The 20200-nt window shown below is 40.0% G+C and overlaps 1 protein-coding gene and 1 pseudogene across 8 annotated transcripts in view; one reads left to right on the top strand and one right to left on the bottom strand.

The window, feature by feature from the left end:
* Window positions 1–20200, bottom strand: part of WDR33 (WD repeat domain 33) — a 116663-nt gene that overhangs the window by 80042 nt on the left and 16421 nt on the right. The gene's annotated exons all lie outside the window — the stretch shown is intronic.
* Window positions 13752–14285, top strand: LOC102152487 (annotated as a pseudogene).

Below are 20200 nucleotides of genomic sequence, written 5' to 3'. Positions count from 1 at the left end.
GATTTTTTTGTTAATATTTTGTTTATTTATTCATGAGAGACACAAAGAGATGCAGAGAGAGCAGAGACACAGGCAGAAGGAGAAGCAGGCTCCATGCAGGGAGCCCGACGTGGGACTTGATCCGGAGACTCCAGGATCACGCCCTGGGCCAAAGACAGGCACTCAACCACTGAGCCACCCAGGCATCCCAGCAGAGATTTTTTTTAAAGCTCCCAGGTGATAATAAAGTGCAGCAAAAATCTGGGAGCCATCAGACATCCTAATAACTTGGATGGCTTACTTCTGAAACAGTTTCCTAAAAAAAAAAAAAAAAGAAAGAAAGAAAGAGTTTCCTTAGAGCAGTAACTTCTTAAACTTTTCATTTCAGGATACCTTTGCTTTTAAAAATTGAAGATTCCCCCAAATTCTTGTTTACTGTGATATTTACAGATATTGCCATTTAGAAATTAAAACAAAGAAATTCAAAATATTTAATATGCATTTAAAACAATGATATAGGGATCCCTGGGTGGCGCAGCGGTTTGGCGCCTGCCTTTGGACCAGGGCACAATCCTGGAGATCCGGGATAGAATCCCACGTCGGGCTCCCAGTGCATGGAGCCTGCTTCTCCCTCTGCCTATGTCTCTGCCTCTCTCTCTCTCTCTCTCTCTCTCTCTCTGTGACTATCATAAATAAATTAAAAAAATTTTTTAAATAAAAAATAAAACAATGATATAAAAAATAAATAAATAAAACAATGATAAACTCTCCTTTCACGAAGATGACGCCAAAGACAAAGACAGAAGCCCCTGCCCCTCCCAAAGCCAAAGTCAAGGCTTTAAATGCCAAGAAAACAGTGCTGAAAGGTATCCAATCACAAAAAAAAGATGGGCATATCACCTACTTCCAAGGGCCCAAGATACTACATCTGCAAAGGTAGCCCAAATATCCCTGAAGAGCACCCCCAGTAGAAAGAAGCTTAACCACTATGCCATTGTCAACTTCCCCCTGACCACTAAATTAGCCATGAAGAAAACAGAATACACTTGTGTTCATTGTGGATATTATGGCCAACAAGCACAAAATAAGTGTGAAAAAACTGACACTGACAAGGCCAAGTCAACACCCTAATCAGGCCCAATGAAGAGAAGGCATATGTTTGACTGGCTCCTGACTATGATACTTTGGATGTTGCCAACAAAACTAGTATCATCTAAACTGAGTCCAGCTGGTTAAAATCTAAGTATGTTTTTAAATGTTTTTACCATAAAAAAATTTAAAAATAACATAACAATAAAAAATTATAAACCCGGGCAGCCTGGGTAGCCCAGCAGTTTAGCGCCGCTTTCAGCCCAGGGTGTGATCCTGGAGACCCGGGATCGAGTCCCACATCAGGCTCCCTGCATGGAGCCTGCTCCTCCCTCTGCCTATATCTCTGCCTCTGTGTCTCTCATAAATAAATAAATAAAATCTTAAAAAAAAAATAAAGATAAACCCATTATGATAGCTATTTCCCCTTTCCCAAATAAAACTAGTGAAAAGTGACTTTTTTTCCCAAATCTCTTTAATGTCTAGCTTAATTTAATTGAAAATGGCTAGATTCTCATTTTATTTTTTTTAAAGGATTTTTTTTAGTTTTATTTATTTATTCATGAGAGACACAGAGAGAAAGAGAGGCAGAGACACAGGCAGAGGGAGAAGCAGGCTCCATGCAGGGAGCCCGACATGGGACTCAATCCCGAGTCTCCAGGATCATGCCCTGGGCTGAAGGTGGCGCTAAACCACTGAGCCACCTGGGCTGCCCTAAAGGATTTTTATTTATTTATTTATTCATGAGAGAGAGAGAGAGGGCCAGAGACACAAGCAGAGGGAGAAACAGGCTCCATACAGGGAGCCTGACGTGGGACTTGATCCTGGGGCTCCAGGATCAAGCCCTGGGCCGAAGGTGGCGCTAAACTGCTGAGCCACCTGGACTGCCCTAGATTCTCATTTTAATGCTGCATTCAACCTGTTGCAATATTTGGGATGAAGTATATGAAAAATACATGGACCCACACAGATATATATTTGGAAAGGGGAATTGTATTTTAATTGCCTTCTCTGAAAAGTGTGAATATTCTTTAATATTCCAACAAAATCTGACAAGCTGTAGTTTACTAAATATTAACTGTAATGTGACATCTAAAAATCACATCAATAAGGGGTACTGGGTATCTCAGTCAGTTAAGCATCTGCCTTCAGCTCAGGTCATGATTCCAGGGTCATGGGATTACTGAATCCCATGTTGACCTCCCTGCTCAGCAGAGAGCCTGCTTCTCCCTAGCCCCACTTATGCTCGCTCACTCTCAAAAAAATAAATGAATTCTTCAAGAAATAAAAATAAATCACACCAATAATCTTTTTGTACTGTTAAAGTGCATTTATTTGCACTTTGGAACTTTTACTCATGTTTGATTTTACAACATCATGCACTGATCATTTAGAAAACACTGGTTTCACAGAATTATGTATCATCTAACTCAATTTCTTATAAAACAAAATAATCACATTTATTAAAATCACCAGTGGTCTTCAACTAACATCTTCTTTCATTAAGATATAAGTGTTTGTCAAAGTATATGTAGAAGCATATGAGAATAGCTGTATGCTTAACTCATTGAAACCAGACTGTGTATAACCACTGTTCAAGCAACATCTTCTTTCACTAATATATACCTGTGTATGTAAACTTATGTGTAGAGGCATAAGGGAAGAGCAGTATGCTTAACCCATTTGAACTACCCTGTGTTTAACGCATCCTTCAACTAACATCTTTTATTATGGCACCAGTTTGTAAACATATGTGTTAATACATAAGGAACAGCCTTATGCTTAACTCATTGAAACTACACTGTGGGAGTGTGTGGGTGGCAGACGCCTTCAACTCAGATCATGATCCATCAAGCCCCACATCAGGCTCCCTGCCCAGCGGAAATCATGTTTTTCCCACTCCATCTGCTGCTCCTCTTGCTTGTGTTCTTGCTCTGTCAAATAAATAAATAAAATCTTAAAAAAAAAAAAAAGAAAGAAAGAAAAAGAAACCACGTGTATAAATATCTTTCGAGTAATTAATCAATCAATTAATCAAAATATCTTTCAGGTCATTACCTAGGGGTCAAGCCCCACATCAGGCTCCTTGCTTGGTGGGGAGTCTGCTTCTCCCTCTCCCCCTCCTCCCACTCATGCTTGCTCGCTCACTCATTCTCTCACTCAAATAAATAGAATCTTAAGAAGAAAAAAAAAAGCACATGAGAACAGCCATTTGCTTATCTCACTGAACCTATACCGTGTGAAAACCTTCTTTCAAGCAACATCTTCTTTAAGGTGTTTATAGATGTATATGCGGAAGCATATGAAAATAGACCATCCTTAAAAAGAATTTTTAAAAGAACTATTAATAACTGGGAAATTCAATCTCACAAGGCAGATACAAGTGTTCATAACTCTAATTTTTGCTTGCAAATCAATTTTTATCACTAATAAATACTGACAACTGTTTCCCTTGAAGCAGTCTACCTACCTACATTCACCTTCAAGAAAAATACCTGTGATATACTCAAATCTGAACGAGATGGCTTATCATTCTTTTCTTTTAAATTCATTTAGTATTTCATAATGGAGGGCAGCCCGGTGGCTCAGAGGTTTAGCGCCACCTTGAGCCCAGGGCCAGATCCTGGAGACCCGGGATCGAGTCCCACATCAGGCTCCCTGCATAGAGCCTGCTTCTCCCTCTGCCTGTGCCTGTGCCTCTCCCCCTCTCTTTGTGGATCTCTCATTAATAAATAAAATCTTTTTTAAAAATAAAAAAAAATTTCATAATAGATTTATTTTTTTTATTTATTTTTTAAAGCAGTATTCAGATTGGCTTCTTTTACTTAGTAATATGTATCTGCGTTCCCCCACCCCATGTCTTTTCCATGAGTTGAAAGCTCATTTCTTTTCAGCACTAACATTCCTTTGTTTTATGTACCAATTTGTTTATCCATTCACCTCCTGAAGGACATCTTGGTCTTTCTAAATTCTGGCAATTATAAAGAAAGTTCTTATACATATTCATGTGAGGTTTTTCAATAGTCATACTTTCAACTCATATGGATAAATACAAAGGAGCAGGGTTGCCAGATCCTCTGGTAAGAGTAATTTACTTTTCTAAGAAACTGACAATGTATCCAAAGTGGCTATAGCATATCACATTCCTACTAGTCTCATTCATTAATGAGAGTTCTCGTTGCTTCATATTCACACCAGCATTTACTGTTATCAGTATTTTGGATTTGAGACATTCCAGTAGTTATCTCATTGTTTTAACTGGCAGTTCCCTGATGATGAATGATGTTACGCATCTTTCCATATGCCTATTTGACATCTGTATCTCTTCTTTGGTGAAGTGTCTGTTCAGATCTTTTGCCCAATTTTTCTTTTTTTTTTTTTTCAATATAAGCTCTATGCCCAATATGGGGTTTCATCTCACAACCCCAAGATCAATAACCACCTCGGGGGAACCTACACTTTCTGCTCGGGTCATGATCTCAGGGTCTTTTAAAAGCCTCACATCAGGCTCTATGCTCAGTGTGGAGTCTGCTTAAGACTCTCTGTCCCGCAGAGTGAACAGGAGGGAGGTTCACTCACTTTTTTTTTTTTTTAAAGTTCACTCACTTTTTTTTTTTTAAAGATTTATTTATTTATTTATTCATGACAGACACAGAGAGAGAGAGGCAGAGAGACACAGGCAGAGGGAGAAGCAAGCTCCATGCCGGGAGCCCGACGTGGGACTCGATCCCAGGACTCCAGGATCGCGCCCTGGGCCAAAGGCAGGCGCCAAACCGCTAAGCCACCCAGGGATCCCCACTCACTCTCTTTTAAATAAATCTTTAAAAAAGAGACACATGCTGGAGGGTATTATGCTGAGTGAAATAAGTCAATCGGAGAAGGACAAACATTATATGTTCTCATTCATTTGGGGAATATAAATAATAGTGAAAGGGAATATAAGGGAAGGGAGAAGAAATGTGTGGGAAATATCAGAAAGGGAGACAGAACGTAAAGACTACTAAACTAACTCTGGGAAACGAACTAGGGGTGGTAGAAGGGGAGGAGGGCGGGGGGTGGGAGTGAATGGGTGACGGGCACTGGGGGTTATTCTGTATGTTGGTAAATTGAACACCAATAAAAAATAAATTTAAAAAAAGGATTATAGAGGAGTCAGAAGATGTCATCAATCAGAATATTGTTTGCAGTAGTCTAGGGACAAGGTGAAAATATGGTTTAGTGCCATTCTATAACATCTGTGCCAGAAGGTCACAGAAATCTGAAGAGGTGAAGTTTCCTGGCATTTATAATGCTGTAAATCTTGCTAAGGCAACCTGCTTTTTATACTACTATTTCCATCTGCTTTCTATACAGGGGTTTCTGATTGATGACTTACTATTGTAGTTCCTCAAATACTGTGATTCAGGTGACTGTTCAAATAGCTCTGAATACTAACTGCCTAATACATACTTGCCTAAATTTCAAGGGACAGCCCTAGTATCTAAAGCAACCAAACAAAAATCACACATACACACACACACAACACACCATGGCATTGAGAATAAATCATGTGCAGAAATATCAACAACTAGATAATTGTTTCAAATGAAATCAGAGATTACATGAGAAAGCTAAAGTGATAATCTGAATGAAGATGGTCAGCATCTCTATACATAATCAATATTTGATTTGCTCACTTTTTTTTTTTTTTTTTACAAAAGCAAATGGTTTTCATTTTCTGATACCCAGGTGTAAGGTAATAAGGTACTCTGGATATGAGGAAAGGACATATAATATCATCAGCAGGCATTTTAACAACTTCGAGCTGCCCTTTTAAATTATTTATGATAGAAACAGGTAATATACCCACAGGGAATTCAACAACTATTTAGTCACACAGGGTCTCATAAGAGGAGTAATACAGTACCATGGCAGATCATAGAATTACTCCGAAGTAAAGGCTCAAAGTTGATCGCAAAATTTATTAAAACACTCGTAAAAATTGTAATATATAAAACAAATATGCTTTCATTTTTACATGTTTCCATGTTAGTCAAAGATTGCCATGACTGTTGTCCTGAATTTTGAAAACTAGATTTTTCTTGTTGAAACAGATGAAATATTTCCCACAAGAGTTACACATAACCACACACAAACACGCACCAAAGGATATCTCAAAAAAATTTTATATATGCTTAATACAATCTTTAATATAATTTTCCTTTCAATACAAATAGGAAACATCATTTCAAACATTCACATTAGTACTTTAGTAATTCTGTGTCAGTGGTCATCAGTATCTATGCATAATGAAATATCTAAGCAATGCAATAAATTTACACTAGTTTAAAAAATAAGGGCAAGACCTCTATGACCCTCCATCAAAGTGGAGGGGAGAGCATGTGTCCATCTGATGATTATCATTGTACTGGAAATGAGTGATTGTGTAGGTTATCAATAAAGTGTGATTTCACTAGCATAGAATATTATTCGAGTTTATCTATGAAAGCAGACTTCCTTTGTTCAAGTGTTGGGTTTAATGTATGCTAGCTGAAGACTTTGGTCAATTAACTTAATATCCTCTTTTATAAAATGGTAGAGGAATATGAATAACCTCATCAGGTTTTGTAAGAATAAACTCATGTATGTAAAAAAATAAATAAATAAAAAAGAGACACATGTTCCACCAACTGAGCCAGCCAGATGCCCCCTGCCCATTTTTTAATCAAACTGTTCATTTTCTCAGTTAAGTTTTAAGAGTTCTTTGTATATTTTGGATAACAATCCTTTATCTGATATATCTTCTGCAAATATTATCTCCTAGTTTCTGGCCTCCCTTCGCATACTCCTGATTAACTAATTTTTAAAATTACATGTACTAAAATTCAATTTTTGGTATACAATGCTAAGTTCTGACAAATGCACAGAATCATAGAATAACCACAATCAAGATGCAGAACCCTGTTATCAATTTCTACCACTACCCCTAGTCCCTACAACCATTGATATGTTTCCCATCACTGTAGCTTTTGTCTTTTGTAGGATGCATATAAACAGAATCACACATCGTATACCCTTTTGAGTCTGGCATTTTTAATTTAGCATAATACTTTTGAGATTTGCCAATGCTCTATCACATACCAATAATTCCTTTTTTATTGTTGAATTCAATAGACATCCCACAGTTTGCTTATCCATTCACCAATTCAGGGACACCTGAATTATCTATAGTGCTTAGCAATTTGAACAAAATTACTATTGACAGTCGTATATAGTTTTTGAGTAAACATCAGTGTTCACTTTTCTGGGGGTAAATGTCTAGGATTGAAACTACAGGGTCATCATGTGAGTTATATTTAACTTTATGAGAAACTGCCAAAAGATGTCCCAAAGTGGCTGTGCCAATTTGCATTCCCACTAGCAATGTATGAAAGTTCCAGTTGCTCTACATCCTCATTAATACTTCACATTGTCAGCTATTGATTTCTTAGTCATCCTAACAGATATACAGCAGTTTCTCATTGTGGTTTTTAATTTGCATTTCCCTAATACTAATGAATGACACATACCACCTTTTGGTCCATACTTAACCACCATACATCTCGTCCAGCAAAGTTTCTATTCAAATCTTTTGCCCAGGGCAGCCCGGGTGGCTTAGCGGCTTGGCACCACCTTCAGCCCCGGGCATGATCCTGGAGTCCCGGGATTGAGTCCCACGTTGGGCTCCCCGCATGGAGCCTGCTTCTCCCTCTGCCTGTGTCTCTGCCTCTCTGCCTCTCATGAATAAATAAATAAAATATTTTTTTTAAAAAATCGTTTGCCCATTCTTTAATTGGGTCCTTATTGTAGAGTTTTGAGAATTATTTCTGTATCCTACATACAAAATCTTTGTCAGATATGTGATCTGCAAAGATCTTCTAGTAATCTACCACTTTTCACTGTTTTCAGAGTACCTTCCAAAGAGCAAAGTTTTTAATTTTAATGAAATCCAATTTATCAACTTATTTTGTACTTTTGGTCATATGTAAGAAATCTTTTTTCTTTTAAAATTTGAGAGACAGAGCCCAAGTAAAGAAGGGGGAGAGGTAGAAGCAGACTCCCCACTGAATGAGGACCCTGAGATAACGACCTGAGACAAAGTCAGACATTTAAGAAACTCAGTGACCCAGGTGCCCCTAGAAATCTGTAGTTAGCCAAGACTACAAAGATATTTTTCCTTTGTTCCTGCTCTTCTGGCAATTGTATTATTTTACATTTTACATTTAGATCGCTGATCTATTTGAGTTCATTTTCACATTAGGTATAATGCAGAAATTCCTTTTTCTCGTATGGTGTCCAACTATTCCAACTCCATATGCTGAGAGACTATCTTTTTCTACTGAATTGCCTTTAAACTTTTGCTGAAATTAACTGACTATATTTTATGTCTCTACCTCAATATCTTGATTACTGTAACTTTACAGAACATCTTGAAACCAGCTATATTTCAGATCAGATTCTCCAACTAGGTTCTTTATCGAAAGTATTCTAGCAGGGTGGCTCAGCAATTTAGCACTTGCCTTCAGCCCAGGGCGTGGATCCTGGAGACCTGGGATCTGTGTGTGTGTCTGTCTCATCAATAAATAAATAAAATCTTTAAAAAAAAACACTTAAAAAAAGTATTCTAGCAATTTGTATTCTTTTGCCATTTTATAATTTTTTTAAAAGCAGTTTATGATCTATACAAAATGTTGCTGAGATTTTCATTTGGATGGACCAATCTGAAGAGAAATTACCCTTTAACAATTCTCTGTCTTCAAACCACAAACAGGCAATTCTCTATAATTATTTAGGCCTTCTTTGATTTGCTTCATCCATGTTTTATAGTTTAAGGCACAGAGATCCTACACATGCTTTGTGAGATTTATACCTGTTTTGGTTGTTACTTATTTATTTTTAAAGATTTTATTTATTTATTCATGAGAGACACAGAGAGAGAGGGAGAGAGAGAGAGGCAGGCAGAGGGAGAAGCAGGCTCCATGCAGGGAGCCTGACGTCGGACTCTCCGGGATCACACCCTGGGCTACAGGCAGTGCTAAACCTCTGAGCCACCAGGCCTGCCCTTTGGTTGCTATTTAAATGTTACTGGTTTTTGTTTTTGTTTTTTAACTGATTTCCATTCCCAGTTGGTCACTGCTAGTATAAAGAAATGCAATTAATTGTTATACATTGTCTATTTATTCTGCAACCTTGCTAGATTCACATGTTCCTAGAAGCTTTCTTTAGATTCCCAGGGGTTTTCTGCATAGGCAATCATGTCATCTGCAAATAGGGGCAATTTACTTTCTTTCTGTTCTGAAAGCTTTCTTTTTCTTGACGTATTGCACTATTCTCAGTCTTAAAAGGAGAAAGCATTCAGACTTTCACTATCTCTTTTAAGTATGACATTAGCTATAGATTTTTGTAGATGCCCTTCATCATGTGAATGTAAAATGCTTCTATTCTTAGTTTGATAAAATTCTTAGTTTAATACCTTCTTGATAAAAGAATTTTTATCAAGAAGGTATTAAAAGGGGTGCCTGGGTGGCTCAGTAGGTTAAACATCTGCCTCAGGTCATGATGTGGAGTTCCCTGCTCAGTGGGGAGTCAGCTTCTCCCATTCCCTCTGCCCCTCCCCCGACCTCATGCTCTCAGTCTCTCTCAAATCTTTTTTTTTTTTTTAGATTCTTTTTTTTTTTAATTTTTATTTATTTATGATAGTCACAGAGAGAGAGAGAGAGAGAGAGAGAGAGGCAGAGACATAGGCAGAGGGAGAAGCGGGCTCCATGCACCGGGAGCCCGATGTGGGATTCGATCCCGGGTCTCCAGGATCGCGCCCTGGGCCAAAGGCAGGCGCCAAACTGCTGCGCCACCCAGGGATCCCTCTCTCTCAAATCTTAAAAAAAAAAGTATGAAGAATTTTGTCAAATGCTTATTCTCCATCTACAAAGATGATCATATGGCTTCTCTTCATCTATCGATTAAAGTAAATTAGCCTGACTTTCAAATATGGAACATCCTGGCATTCCCAGAATAAATCCCATTTGGTCATGATATATCATCCTTTTTATATCCAACAATAGTTGGATTTTAATTACTAACATTTTTAAAAGATATTTTATTTGATAAAGAGAGCAAGCCAGAAAGCACAAGCATGAGGAACAGCATAGGGAAAGGGAGAAGCAGGCTCCCTACTGAGCAGGGAGCCCAGGACCTGGGGATCACGACCTGAGCCAAAGGCAGACATTTAACCAACGGAGCCACCCAAGCATCCCAATCACTAACATTTTGTTTTGACTTCTAATGTACACTCATTAAGGATACTAACGTAGCTTTCTTTTCTTGAAATATCTTAACCTGGATTTACATCAAGCCTCATAGAATGAGTTGGAAAGTATTCCTTCTAATATCTACTGGAAGAGATTGTATCAAATTGGTATTATTTCCTCCTTAAATGTTTGATATGGGCAGCCCTGGTGGCTCAGCGGTTTAGCGCCACGTTCAGCCCAGGGCATGGTCCTAGGGACCCGGGATCAAGCCCACGTCGGGCTCCCTGCGTGAAGCCTGCTTCTCCCTCTGCCTGTGTCTCTGCCTCTCCCTGTGTGTCTCTCATAATAAATAAATAAAATCTTTAAAAAAAAAAAGTTTGATAGAATTCACCTGTGAAAGCATCTGAATGGACCTCAAGTTTCCTTTGCTGAAAAGTTTTTAATTATGAAATCAGCTTCTTTTTAAAAAACTATTCTGGTTATCTATTCCTTCTTGAATCAGTTTTGGTAGTTTGTTCTTTGAAGCAATATATCAATTTCACTCAAGTTGCCACATTTTAGGACATAGTATTGTTCATACATTTCTCTTATTAACATTTTAAAATTTATAAGATCTGCAGTGATAGCCCTTCTTTCATTTCTGATATTGGTTAACTAGGGCTCCTCCTTTTCTATCCATGCCCTGCCTCTATTTGAACAGTGTGTCATCCTTCCAAGTAAAAAACAGATTCCACAGAAAATGTGAATATTAACACTACATAATTTCCTCAAGGGAACTGCAGTACTTCTGTAAGCAGCAAAAATGCTCTATTCACACTTCCCACTTCATCACAGATTATGCATTAGTCTGCTTGGCTTGCCATAATAAACTAGCACAGACTGAAAGGTTTAAACAAAAATTTATTTTCTCACAGTTCTGGAGACTGAAAATCTGATATTGGGGTGCCAGGACAGTCAGGTTCCTGGCTTACAGACAGCCATCTTCTTAGTATATCCTCATATGGCAGAAAGAGACAGCAAGTTCTCTGGTGTCTCCTCTTATAAGGGCCTATCAGGAAGCCCTACTTTGATTCCCTCATTTAAACCCAATTATCTCCCAAAGGCCAGATCTCCAAATCTCATCACATTGGTGGTTAGGATTTCAACATATGAATTTTACAAAGACATGATTCGGTCCACAGCATGCTGTATTTAAAAAAACACATACTCAAGGCAGGTGGGAGAATGGGTGACATGTGATGGGGGTTAAGGAGTACACTTGTCATAATGAGCGCTGACTAGGTGATGTATGGAATAGTTGAATCACTATATTGTAGACCTGAAACTAATATAACAACGTATGTTAACTATTAGAATTAAAATAAAATAAATTTAAAACATACTCAAGGGTTGACATTAATTATTTTTAATGCTTCAATGACATTTCAAGATCAGTGAAATTGGCTTTTCTCTTTTCAAATACCGCTGTGAGGTGGTAGTAAACATACAATGACTATTAGTACAGTTTGGTACCACTGCCTAAACCATGCTAAGGAGCAAGCAGTTTTATCCATTACTACTTTCATACCACTAAGTACAAATGTCAACACAGTAAAAGGCCTAAAATGTCTGAGCAGTATTCTTAAAGTTCTCAGGAGCATCTGGGTAGTTCAGTTAAGCATGTGACTTCGGCTCAGGGTCCTGGAATCAAGCCTTGATCCATGCTCAAAGGGCTCTGCTTGTCCCTCTCCCTCCCACTATCCCTCACCACTCATGCACATGCACACACTCACATGCATTCTCACTCACTCTCTTAAATAAAATCTTAGGGAAAAAAAATGTTTTAACTCACCACTGCCATACAGAATTAAATTCAAAATTTTTTACGAACTACGAAGTATATTAGCAATTCAAGGTATTATTACAAATTATTCACAAGAGATAAAATCCACAACTAAAAACTTAACCCATTCCTAAACTTTCCAAATTCACTTATGAAAACAGTAAAAGCTATGATGTCAACTTAATACAAACCTTAGAAGGAAAACTCTACAGAATCAAAAAACAAAACAAAACAAATAGAACTATCTCGGCTGGCTATCATGGTTGTGATGAAACAAATAAAAAAAATGAATAAAGCAGTCCAATGGTGCTAAAAACACAATCATGTTTTTGTATGCTTATACACATAAAAAAAAAATATACCAGAGGGACGCCTGGGTGGCTCAGTGGTTGAACATCAGCCTTTGGCTCACGGCGCGTGATCCTAGAGTTCCAGGGATCAAGTCCCGCATTGGGCTCCCTGAAGGGAGCCTGCTTCTCCCTCTGTCTCTCTGCCTCTTTCTCTGTGTCTTTCATGAATAAATAAAATCTTAAAATATACACACACACACACACACACACACCAGAAACATTACCAGTGATGTATCTGGGAAAGGGATAAGAAAAATTTAGTCAAAACCTTTTAAATTTTAGACCATCTATAAAATGTATTACCCTTCCCCTAAAATAAATGAAGTAAGTCTGTTTCACAGGTAGTATTTAATGTTTTGGTACATTAAAAACTCAATTTAAAATACTGTAAAATTTTACTCTCTCACTCAATTTGGAAATCGAAGCCAAAATTGTTTTAAGAATTTTTCTATTCCAGTATATACGTATAATTTTTTTTAAGATTTTATTTATTCATGAGAGACACAGACAGGCAAAGACATAGGCAGAGGGAAAAGCAGGCTTCATGCAGGGAGCCCAACGTGGGACTCGATCCAGGGACTCCAGGATCACCCCTGAGCCCAAGGCAGACACTCAACCGCTGAGCCACCCAGGGGTCCCTGTATGACCTTTTTTAAAGCAATAATTCTTTCTAATGGTGAGATAGTATTAATTTACAAATGACAAAAATATAAGTTCAGCTGCCTATTCTATGTTGGATTAAGTTCTCAACCAAAAACCTGGGATACTGCTTCTCCCTCTAGGTCTCTTACCTCTGTATGTCTCTCATGAATAAATAAAATCTACAGGAAAAAAAAAAAAAAACCTGGGGAACTTTTTTAACTAGAAGCTCTGTAAGACTGAAAAACTGCATGCTTGCCATCTATGTGATAGGTCTCTCTAAATGGAGAATTCAGTCCAATACGGTATTTCTGGAGAAGTGACCATCAGTTTCACCATTACAATATTTCGAATACACAAAATAAGGCAAAAATCTAACATATAATCTATTTGGAATACTTTTTTTAATACCTTTAACCAAAATTATTTTTCTTTAGATTTTTTTAAGATTTATTTATTTGAGAGCAAGAGTGGGAGGGGCAGATGGGGCAGAAGATAAACAGACTCCCCACTGAGCAAAGAGCCTGACACAGGGCTGGATCCCATGACCAAGATCATGATCTGAGGGGAGGATATGAGTGGCGTTAAGTGTGGCTCCGCGAGGACATGGCAACTGTGAGGTCCAACCTGGGCTGAGTCCTCCCTGGATCATCCATCCTGTTCCTGTGTGACATGCAGAAGCTCTGCCAAATCGCATACTTTCCCCATATTGTCTCTGTGGCTGCCATGCTCAAGGTGGCCAGGCTGCTGGAGGTACCTACCAGCTGTGCTGACAGAGCAGTACCCAGAAGTCCTGGGCCCCACAGGCCCCAAGCTGGGGGCTCAAGGCCTGCAGCCAGTAGCCAAAACTTGCTTCAGCATGGTGCCTGCAGTGCAACGGGAGCTGGATACATGGCCCCAGCTGTGTTCTGTGCTCCTCTGTGGCATTGAGACACAGGCCTGCATCCTGAATACCACCCTGGACCTCTTGGACCGGGGGCTGCAGGTCCATGTGGTGGTGGACGGCTGCTCTTCTCGAAGCCAGGTGGACAGGCTAGTAGCCCTGGCCAGGATGCGGCAGAGTAGCGCCTTCCTCTCCACCAGCAAAGGGCTGATTGGCTGATTCTGCAGCTTGTGGGTGATGCCGCCCACCCCCAGTTTAAAAAAAGATCCAGGACAGCCCCGGTGGCTCTGCGGTTTAGCGCTGCCTTCAGCCCAGGGCATGATACTGGAGACCCGGGATTGAGTCCCATGTCGGGCTCCCTGCATAGAGCCTGCCCTCTGCCTGTGTGTCATGCATAAATAAATCTAAAAAAAAAAAAAAAAAAAAAAAATTATCTGAGCCAAAATGAAGAGTCGGACACTTGACTGAGCCACTCACCATGACCCCAAACTTAGTTTTATCTTTTAAAGATTTCATTTATTTATTTGAGAGAGAGTGGGAACACTCAGGCACATGCTTGAGCCAGGGGGAAGGGCAGAGGGAGAGGAAGTAGCAGACTGGACATGGGGCTCCATCCTAGAACCGTGAGATCAGGACCCAAGCCGAAGGCAGACACAACTGACTGAGCCACCCAGGTGCCCCCAAAATTAATTTTATTTTTTTTAATATTTTATTTATTTATTCATGATAGACAGAGAGAGGCAGAGACACAGGCAGAGGGAGAAGCAGGCTCCATGCAGGGAGCCGATGAGGGACTCGATCCCCAGACCAAGGATCACACCCTGAGCCAAAGGCAGATGCCCAACCACTGAGCCACCCAGGCGTCCCCCAATATTAATTTTAAAGGGAAAAAACAACTGTCAAAAAAACCAAGTATCTTTTCACATGTGCTTATGCAATACTGAGAACAAAAAAACGAAAGGGAGACTTATTTTAAACTATAAGGCTGGAGAGACATAACTAACCTTGATGAAACCCTGATTTTAAAAAAAAATGTTAGGGCACCTGGGTGGCTCAGTGGTTGAGCATCTGCCTTTGGCTCTGGTCAGCATCCTGGGGTCCTGGGATCAAATTCCACATCAGGCTCCCCACCGGAGCCTATGTCCCTCTGCCTATGTCTCTGCCTCTCTCTCTCTCATGAATATAAAAAAAAAAAAAAAAAAAAATCTTAAAAAAAAAAAAAAAAGAAGAAAAGGAGAAAGTATATATACCCACCACTCATTAATATGTACAACTGTGTATTACATAAATTTTTATTTTTTTTCCCCATTAATAATTACAATTTAAGAGTCTTCCATACTACAAAACTCTTTGCAAATGTTTTTAACAACGTCTTAAATATTCCAGTAATAATAATATGATTTAAGGGGTGCCTGGGTGGCTCAGTTGCTTAAGCATCCTATTCTTGATTCGGCTCAGGTCATGATCTTAGGGTTGTGGGATGGAGCTCTGCACGGAGTGTGAAGCCTGCTTGAGATTCTCTCTCTCTCTATCCCTCTACCCTTCCCCCTCTGTTTGCGCACACATATTCTCACTTTTTTCAAAAAAATTTTACTTAAATGTCTTATTGCTTAATCATTAAATGAGGGATCCCTGGGTGGCGCAGCGGTTTGGCCCCTGCCTTTGGCCCAGGGCGCGATCCTGGAGACCCGGGATCGAGTCCCACATCGGGCTCCCGGTGCATGGAGCCTGCTTCTCCCTCTGCCTGTGTCTCTGCCTCTCTCTCTCTGTGACTATCATGAATAAATAAATAAAATCTTAAAAAAAAAAAAAAAAAAAAATCATTAAATGAGCCTCCACCACTTCTTTGATGACATCTCAATTCCCAGACAATGTCCCCTGTGCTGTATTTGCCAAGGATAATGGACAAGAACTATGCTGAATTTGTTTGACAATTCAGGTCAGTTACTCTTGTTACATATTGTGTACACTCAAAAGAAAAAGAAAATATGATAATCATATCTACTTTTTACTTCTGGCAGGAAAATATAGATAGCAGTACAGAAGTGATCTCTGCTTCCTCTACCTTTACATGCAAAAGGCTCTCCTCGCGTTGGTGGTATAGTGGTGAGCATAGCTGCCTTCCAAAAGGCTCTCCTCCTACTCCACATTAAAACTGAAGAGGAAGGGATGGCTGGTTGGCCCAGCTGGTAGAGCATGTGACTCATGATCCTGGGATCAGGAGAAAGAGCCCCACACTGGTTGTGGAGTCTACTTAAGAACTTTTTCTAAAAAAAGTGAAGAGGAAAACAAATCTCTAATGAAGCTGTTATGAGTATTCACAATTTTTTTTTTTTAGGATAGTCACACAGAGAGAGAGAGAGAGAGAGAGAGAAAGAGGCAGAGACATAGGCAGAGGGAGAAGCAGGCTCCATGCACCGGGAGCCTGACATGGGACTCGATCCCCGGTCTCCAGGATCGCGCCCTGGGCCAAAGGCAGGCAGTAAACTGCTGCGCCACCCAGGGATCCCAGTATTTACAAATATTAATGAATAAAAACTGCTTGTTTTTTTTTTTTTAAGATTTATTTTATTTATTTGACAGAGTGGAAGCATAAGCAGGGACAGCAGCAGGCAGAAGGAAGAGAAGCAGACTCCCAGCAGAGCAGGGAGCCTAACACCTGAGCCCAAGGCAGACGCTTAACCGACTGAGCCACTTAGGTGCCCAGTTTACCTTTAAAACATGTCTCATAAAATGAATGAATGAATGAATGAATAAATAAATAAATAAATGAAACAGGTCTCATTGCTGGACTTTTGAATTGTTTTAAAACATAACCTACTAGGGGATCCCTGGGTGGCTCAGCGGTTTCATGCCTGCCTTTGGCCCAGGGCGCGATCCTGGAGTCCCGGGATCGAGTCCCACGTCGGGCTCCCGGCATGAAGCCTGCTTCTCCTCTGCCTGTGTCTCTGCCTCTCTCTCTCTATGTCTATCATAAATAAATAAAAATAAAATAAAAAAACATAAGCTATTAAAACTCAAACTGTACTATTGTTGTGCATATAGCTTTAAATCAAAAGAATCTTTGCTGCCTTAGGGGGAAAAAAACTTCTCGGCTCCATTTTAGTTTTTTTATTAATAAAAGCTTAAATACTTATTTTTTCCATTTCATTAACCACTTTTACTCCCACTTCTATGTACATTTACATTCTCTTCACGTCTTGTGAATACTGCTTTAGGATAGAAATGTATAGGGCAACTCTGCAGCCCGGGTGGCTCAACGATTTAGCGCCGCCTTCGGACCAGGGCCTGATCCTGGATATAGGGATCGAGTCCCACGTCAGGCTCCCTGCATGAAGCCTGCTTCTCCCTCTGCCTGTGTCTCTGCCTCTCTCTCTCTCTCTCTCTCTCTCTCTCTCTCGGTCTCTCATGAATAAATGAATAAAATCTTTAAAAAAAAAAAAAAGGATACAAATGTATAGTTAGTTCTTTGTCATTTGCTTCCTGTATGATTAGGATCAGGGGGAAAAAATTTACTACACAATTTAGCTGTTGGGATTTTTTTTTTTTAAGATTTTATTTATTTATTCATGAGAGACGGGATCCCTGGGTGGCGCAGCGGTTTAGCGCCTGCCTTTGGCCCAAGACGCGATCCTGGAGACCCGGGATCGAATCCCACGTCGGGCTCCCGGAGCATGGAGCCTGCTTCTCCCTCTGCCTGTGTCTCTGCCCCTCTCTCTCTGTGACTATCATAAATAATTTTTTTAAAAAATTAAAAAAAAAATAATTAAAAAAATAAAGATTTATTCATAAGAGACACAGAAAGAGAGGCAGAGACACAGGCAGAGGGAGAAGCAGGCTCCATGCAGGGAGCCGGATGTGGGACTGGATCCCAGGTCTCCAGGATCAGGCCCAGGGCTGAAGGTCGCACTAAGCCACTGAGCCACCCGGGCTGCCCCAGCGGTTTGGATTTTTAACTAAAAAGCATACTTATATCCCTGCAATAACCAACAACAAAATAAAAGCTTAATAGGAAAAACGGTTTATGGTTTCCCTGTGCTCAAACTAGAGTGAATCCTCATTCAAAGATTCCCCATTTACAAATTTGCCTACTTGGTAAAATTTTTCTATAGCACCAAATCTTTGGCATCATTTGTAGAAGAGTAAAGAAAAACTTGAACTGACCCAGAGCTCAAGTTCCCATCTGAGGTCTAACCAGGCAATGCTCTGACTTCTTGTTTCAGCTCTCGTACTATAAAATGTCCTTTTTTTTAAAAAAAGATTTTATTTATTTATTCATAGAGACAGAGAGGCAGAGACACAGGCAGAGGGAGAAGCAGGCATCATATAGAGAGCCTGATGTGGGACTCGATCCAGGGTCTCCAGGGTCATGCCCGGGGCTGCAGGCGGCGCTAAACCACTGCACCACCAGGGCTGCCCCAAGTGTCCGTTTTGTAATCTACTAAGTGTCATGTTATTCACATTTTTGTGCTTTAAAAAAAAAAAAAAAATTCATGGCTTGGGACACCAGGCTTAGTGGCTGAGCCCTCTACCTTTTGGGCTCAAGTGGTGATCCTGGGGTCCTGGGACCAAGTCACCTGCAGAGAGAGCCTGCTTTGCCTTCTCCCTATGTCTCTGCCTCTATGTGTCTCTCATGAATAAATAAATAAAATCTTTAAAAAAAAAAAATTCATGGATTAAAATGGTCTCCAAGTGTTGTGAAGTGTTGTCTAGTGTTCCTAAGCTCTAAAAGGTTGTGATGGGGATCCCTGGGTGGCGCAGCGGTTTAGCACCTGCCTTTGGCCCAGGGCGCGATCCTGGAGACCCAGGATCAAATCCCACATCGGGCTCCTGGTGCATGGAGCCTGCTTCTCCCTCTGCCTGTGTCTCTGCCTCTGTGTGTGTGTGTGTGTGTGTGTGTGTGTGTGACTATCATAAATAAATAAAAGTTAAAATAAAATAAAATAAAATAAGATAGAATAAGATAAGATAAAATAAAATAAAATAAAATAAAATAAAATAAAATAAAATAAAATAAAATAAAATAAAATAAAATAAAAGGTTGTGATGTACCTTATAGAGAAAATACATTTAGATAGGTATGGTTCAGACATGTGCTGCCACTAGTGCTATCAGCCATGAATTCAATGATAATGGATCAACAATATGCATTAAATAAGGTATCTTTGAAAAGAAGCACAGATTATGTCTCAACTGGCTTTATGCAAATGTCACCAGAGGCTCACAGGAATCTGTGTATGTTTCCCCTAGGAACAACCATTTAGCATTTGCTAGTTCAGGGTCTGCAACTGCCATGAGTAACAAGAATCAACTGGAGTTGGAAACACTATTCAATGGGAAAAACAGAATTGGATGGGATAGAAAGTGAAAGAATGGTCTCATTCTCCTAATCTCTTTCAACTGCAGAACTCAAGTCATATCTTAGAAGTTCAAGATATACAGACAGCAAAGAGGCACCTGGCTGGCTCAGTCAGTTAAGTGTCTGCCTTCTGGTCAGGTCATGAACCCAGGGTCCTGGAACTGAGCCCCACATCTGACTCCCTGCTCAGGGGGAGCCTGCCACTACCCCTACTTGTGCTCGGTCTCAGTCTCTCTCTCTCAAATAAAATCTTTGGGGAAAAAAAAAGATAAACAGCAAAGTTGTACTATTCTAATACTATCCGTAACGTATCCACAGAACACCTAAGCCTTGATGGGTAGGGGATATAGTATTACTTAAGTACAAAGAACATGGGCAGCACGGGTGGCTCAGCAGTTTAGCGCCGCCCTCAGTCCAGGGCGTGATCCTGTAGGCCTGGGATCAAGTCCCACGTCGGGCTCCCTGCATGGAGCCTGCTTCTCCCTCTGCCTGTGTCTCTGCCTCTCTCTCTGCATCTCTCTGTGTCTCTTATGAATAAATAAATAAAATCTTAAAATAATAAAGTACAAAGAACAAGAAACTAAAGAAGCTAACTAGGACTCTATCTAAGACTCTGATACTTCCTTGCCTATGTTGGAGAAATTTTTGATACTTTGAACGAAGGAATAAGAAGATTAAGAACCACTAGGGGCGCTGGGTGGCTCAGCTGGTTAAGCTTCTGCCTTTGGCTCAGGTCATGATCCTGGGGTCCTGGGATTAAGCCATATATCCGGCTCCCTGCTCAGCAAGGAGCCTGTTTCTCCCTCTCCCTCT

The sequence above is a fragment of the Canis lupus genome, chromosome 19 (genome assembly GCF_011100685.1).
Source record: "Canis lupus familiaris isolate Mischka breed German Shepherd chromosome 19, alternate assembly UU_Cfam_GSD_1.0, whole genome shotgun sequence".
Lineage (NCBI taxonomy): Eukaryota > Metazoa > Chordata > Mammalia > Carnivora > Canidae > Canis > Canis lupus.
Note: the sequence above shows the minus strand (reverse complement) of the source record. Positions and strands in the feature narration are given on the sequence as shown.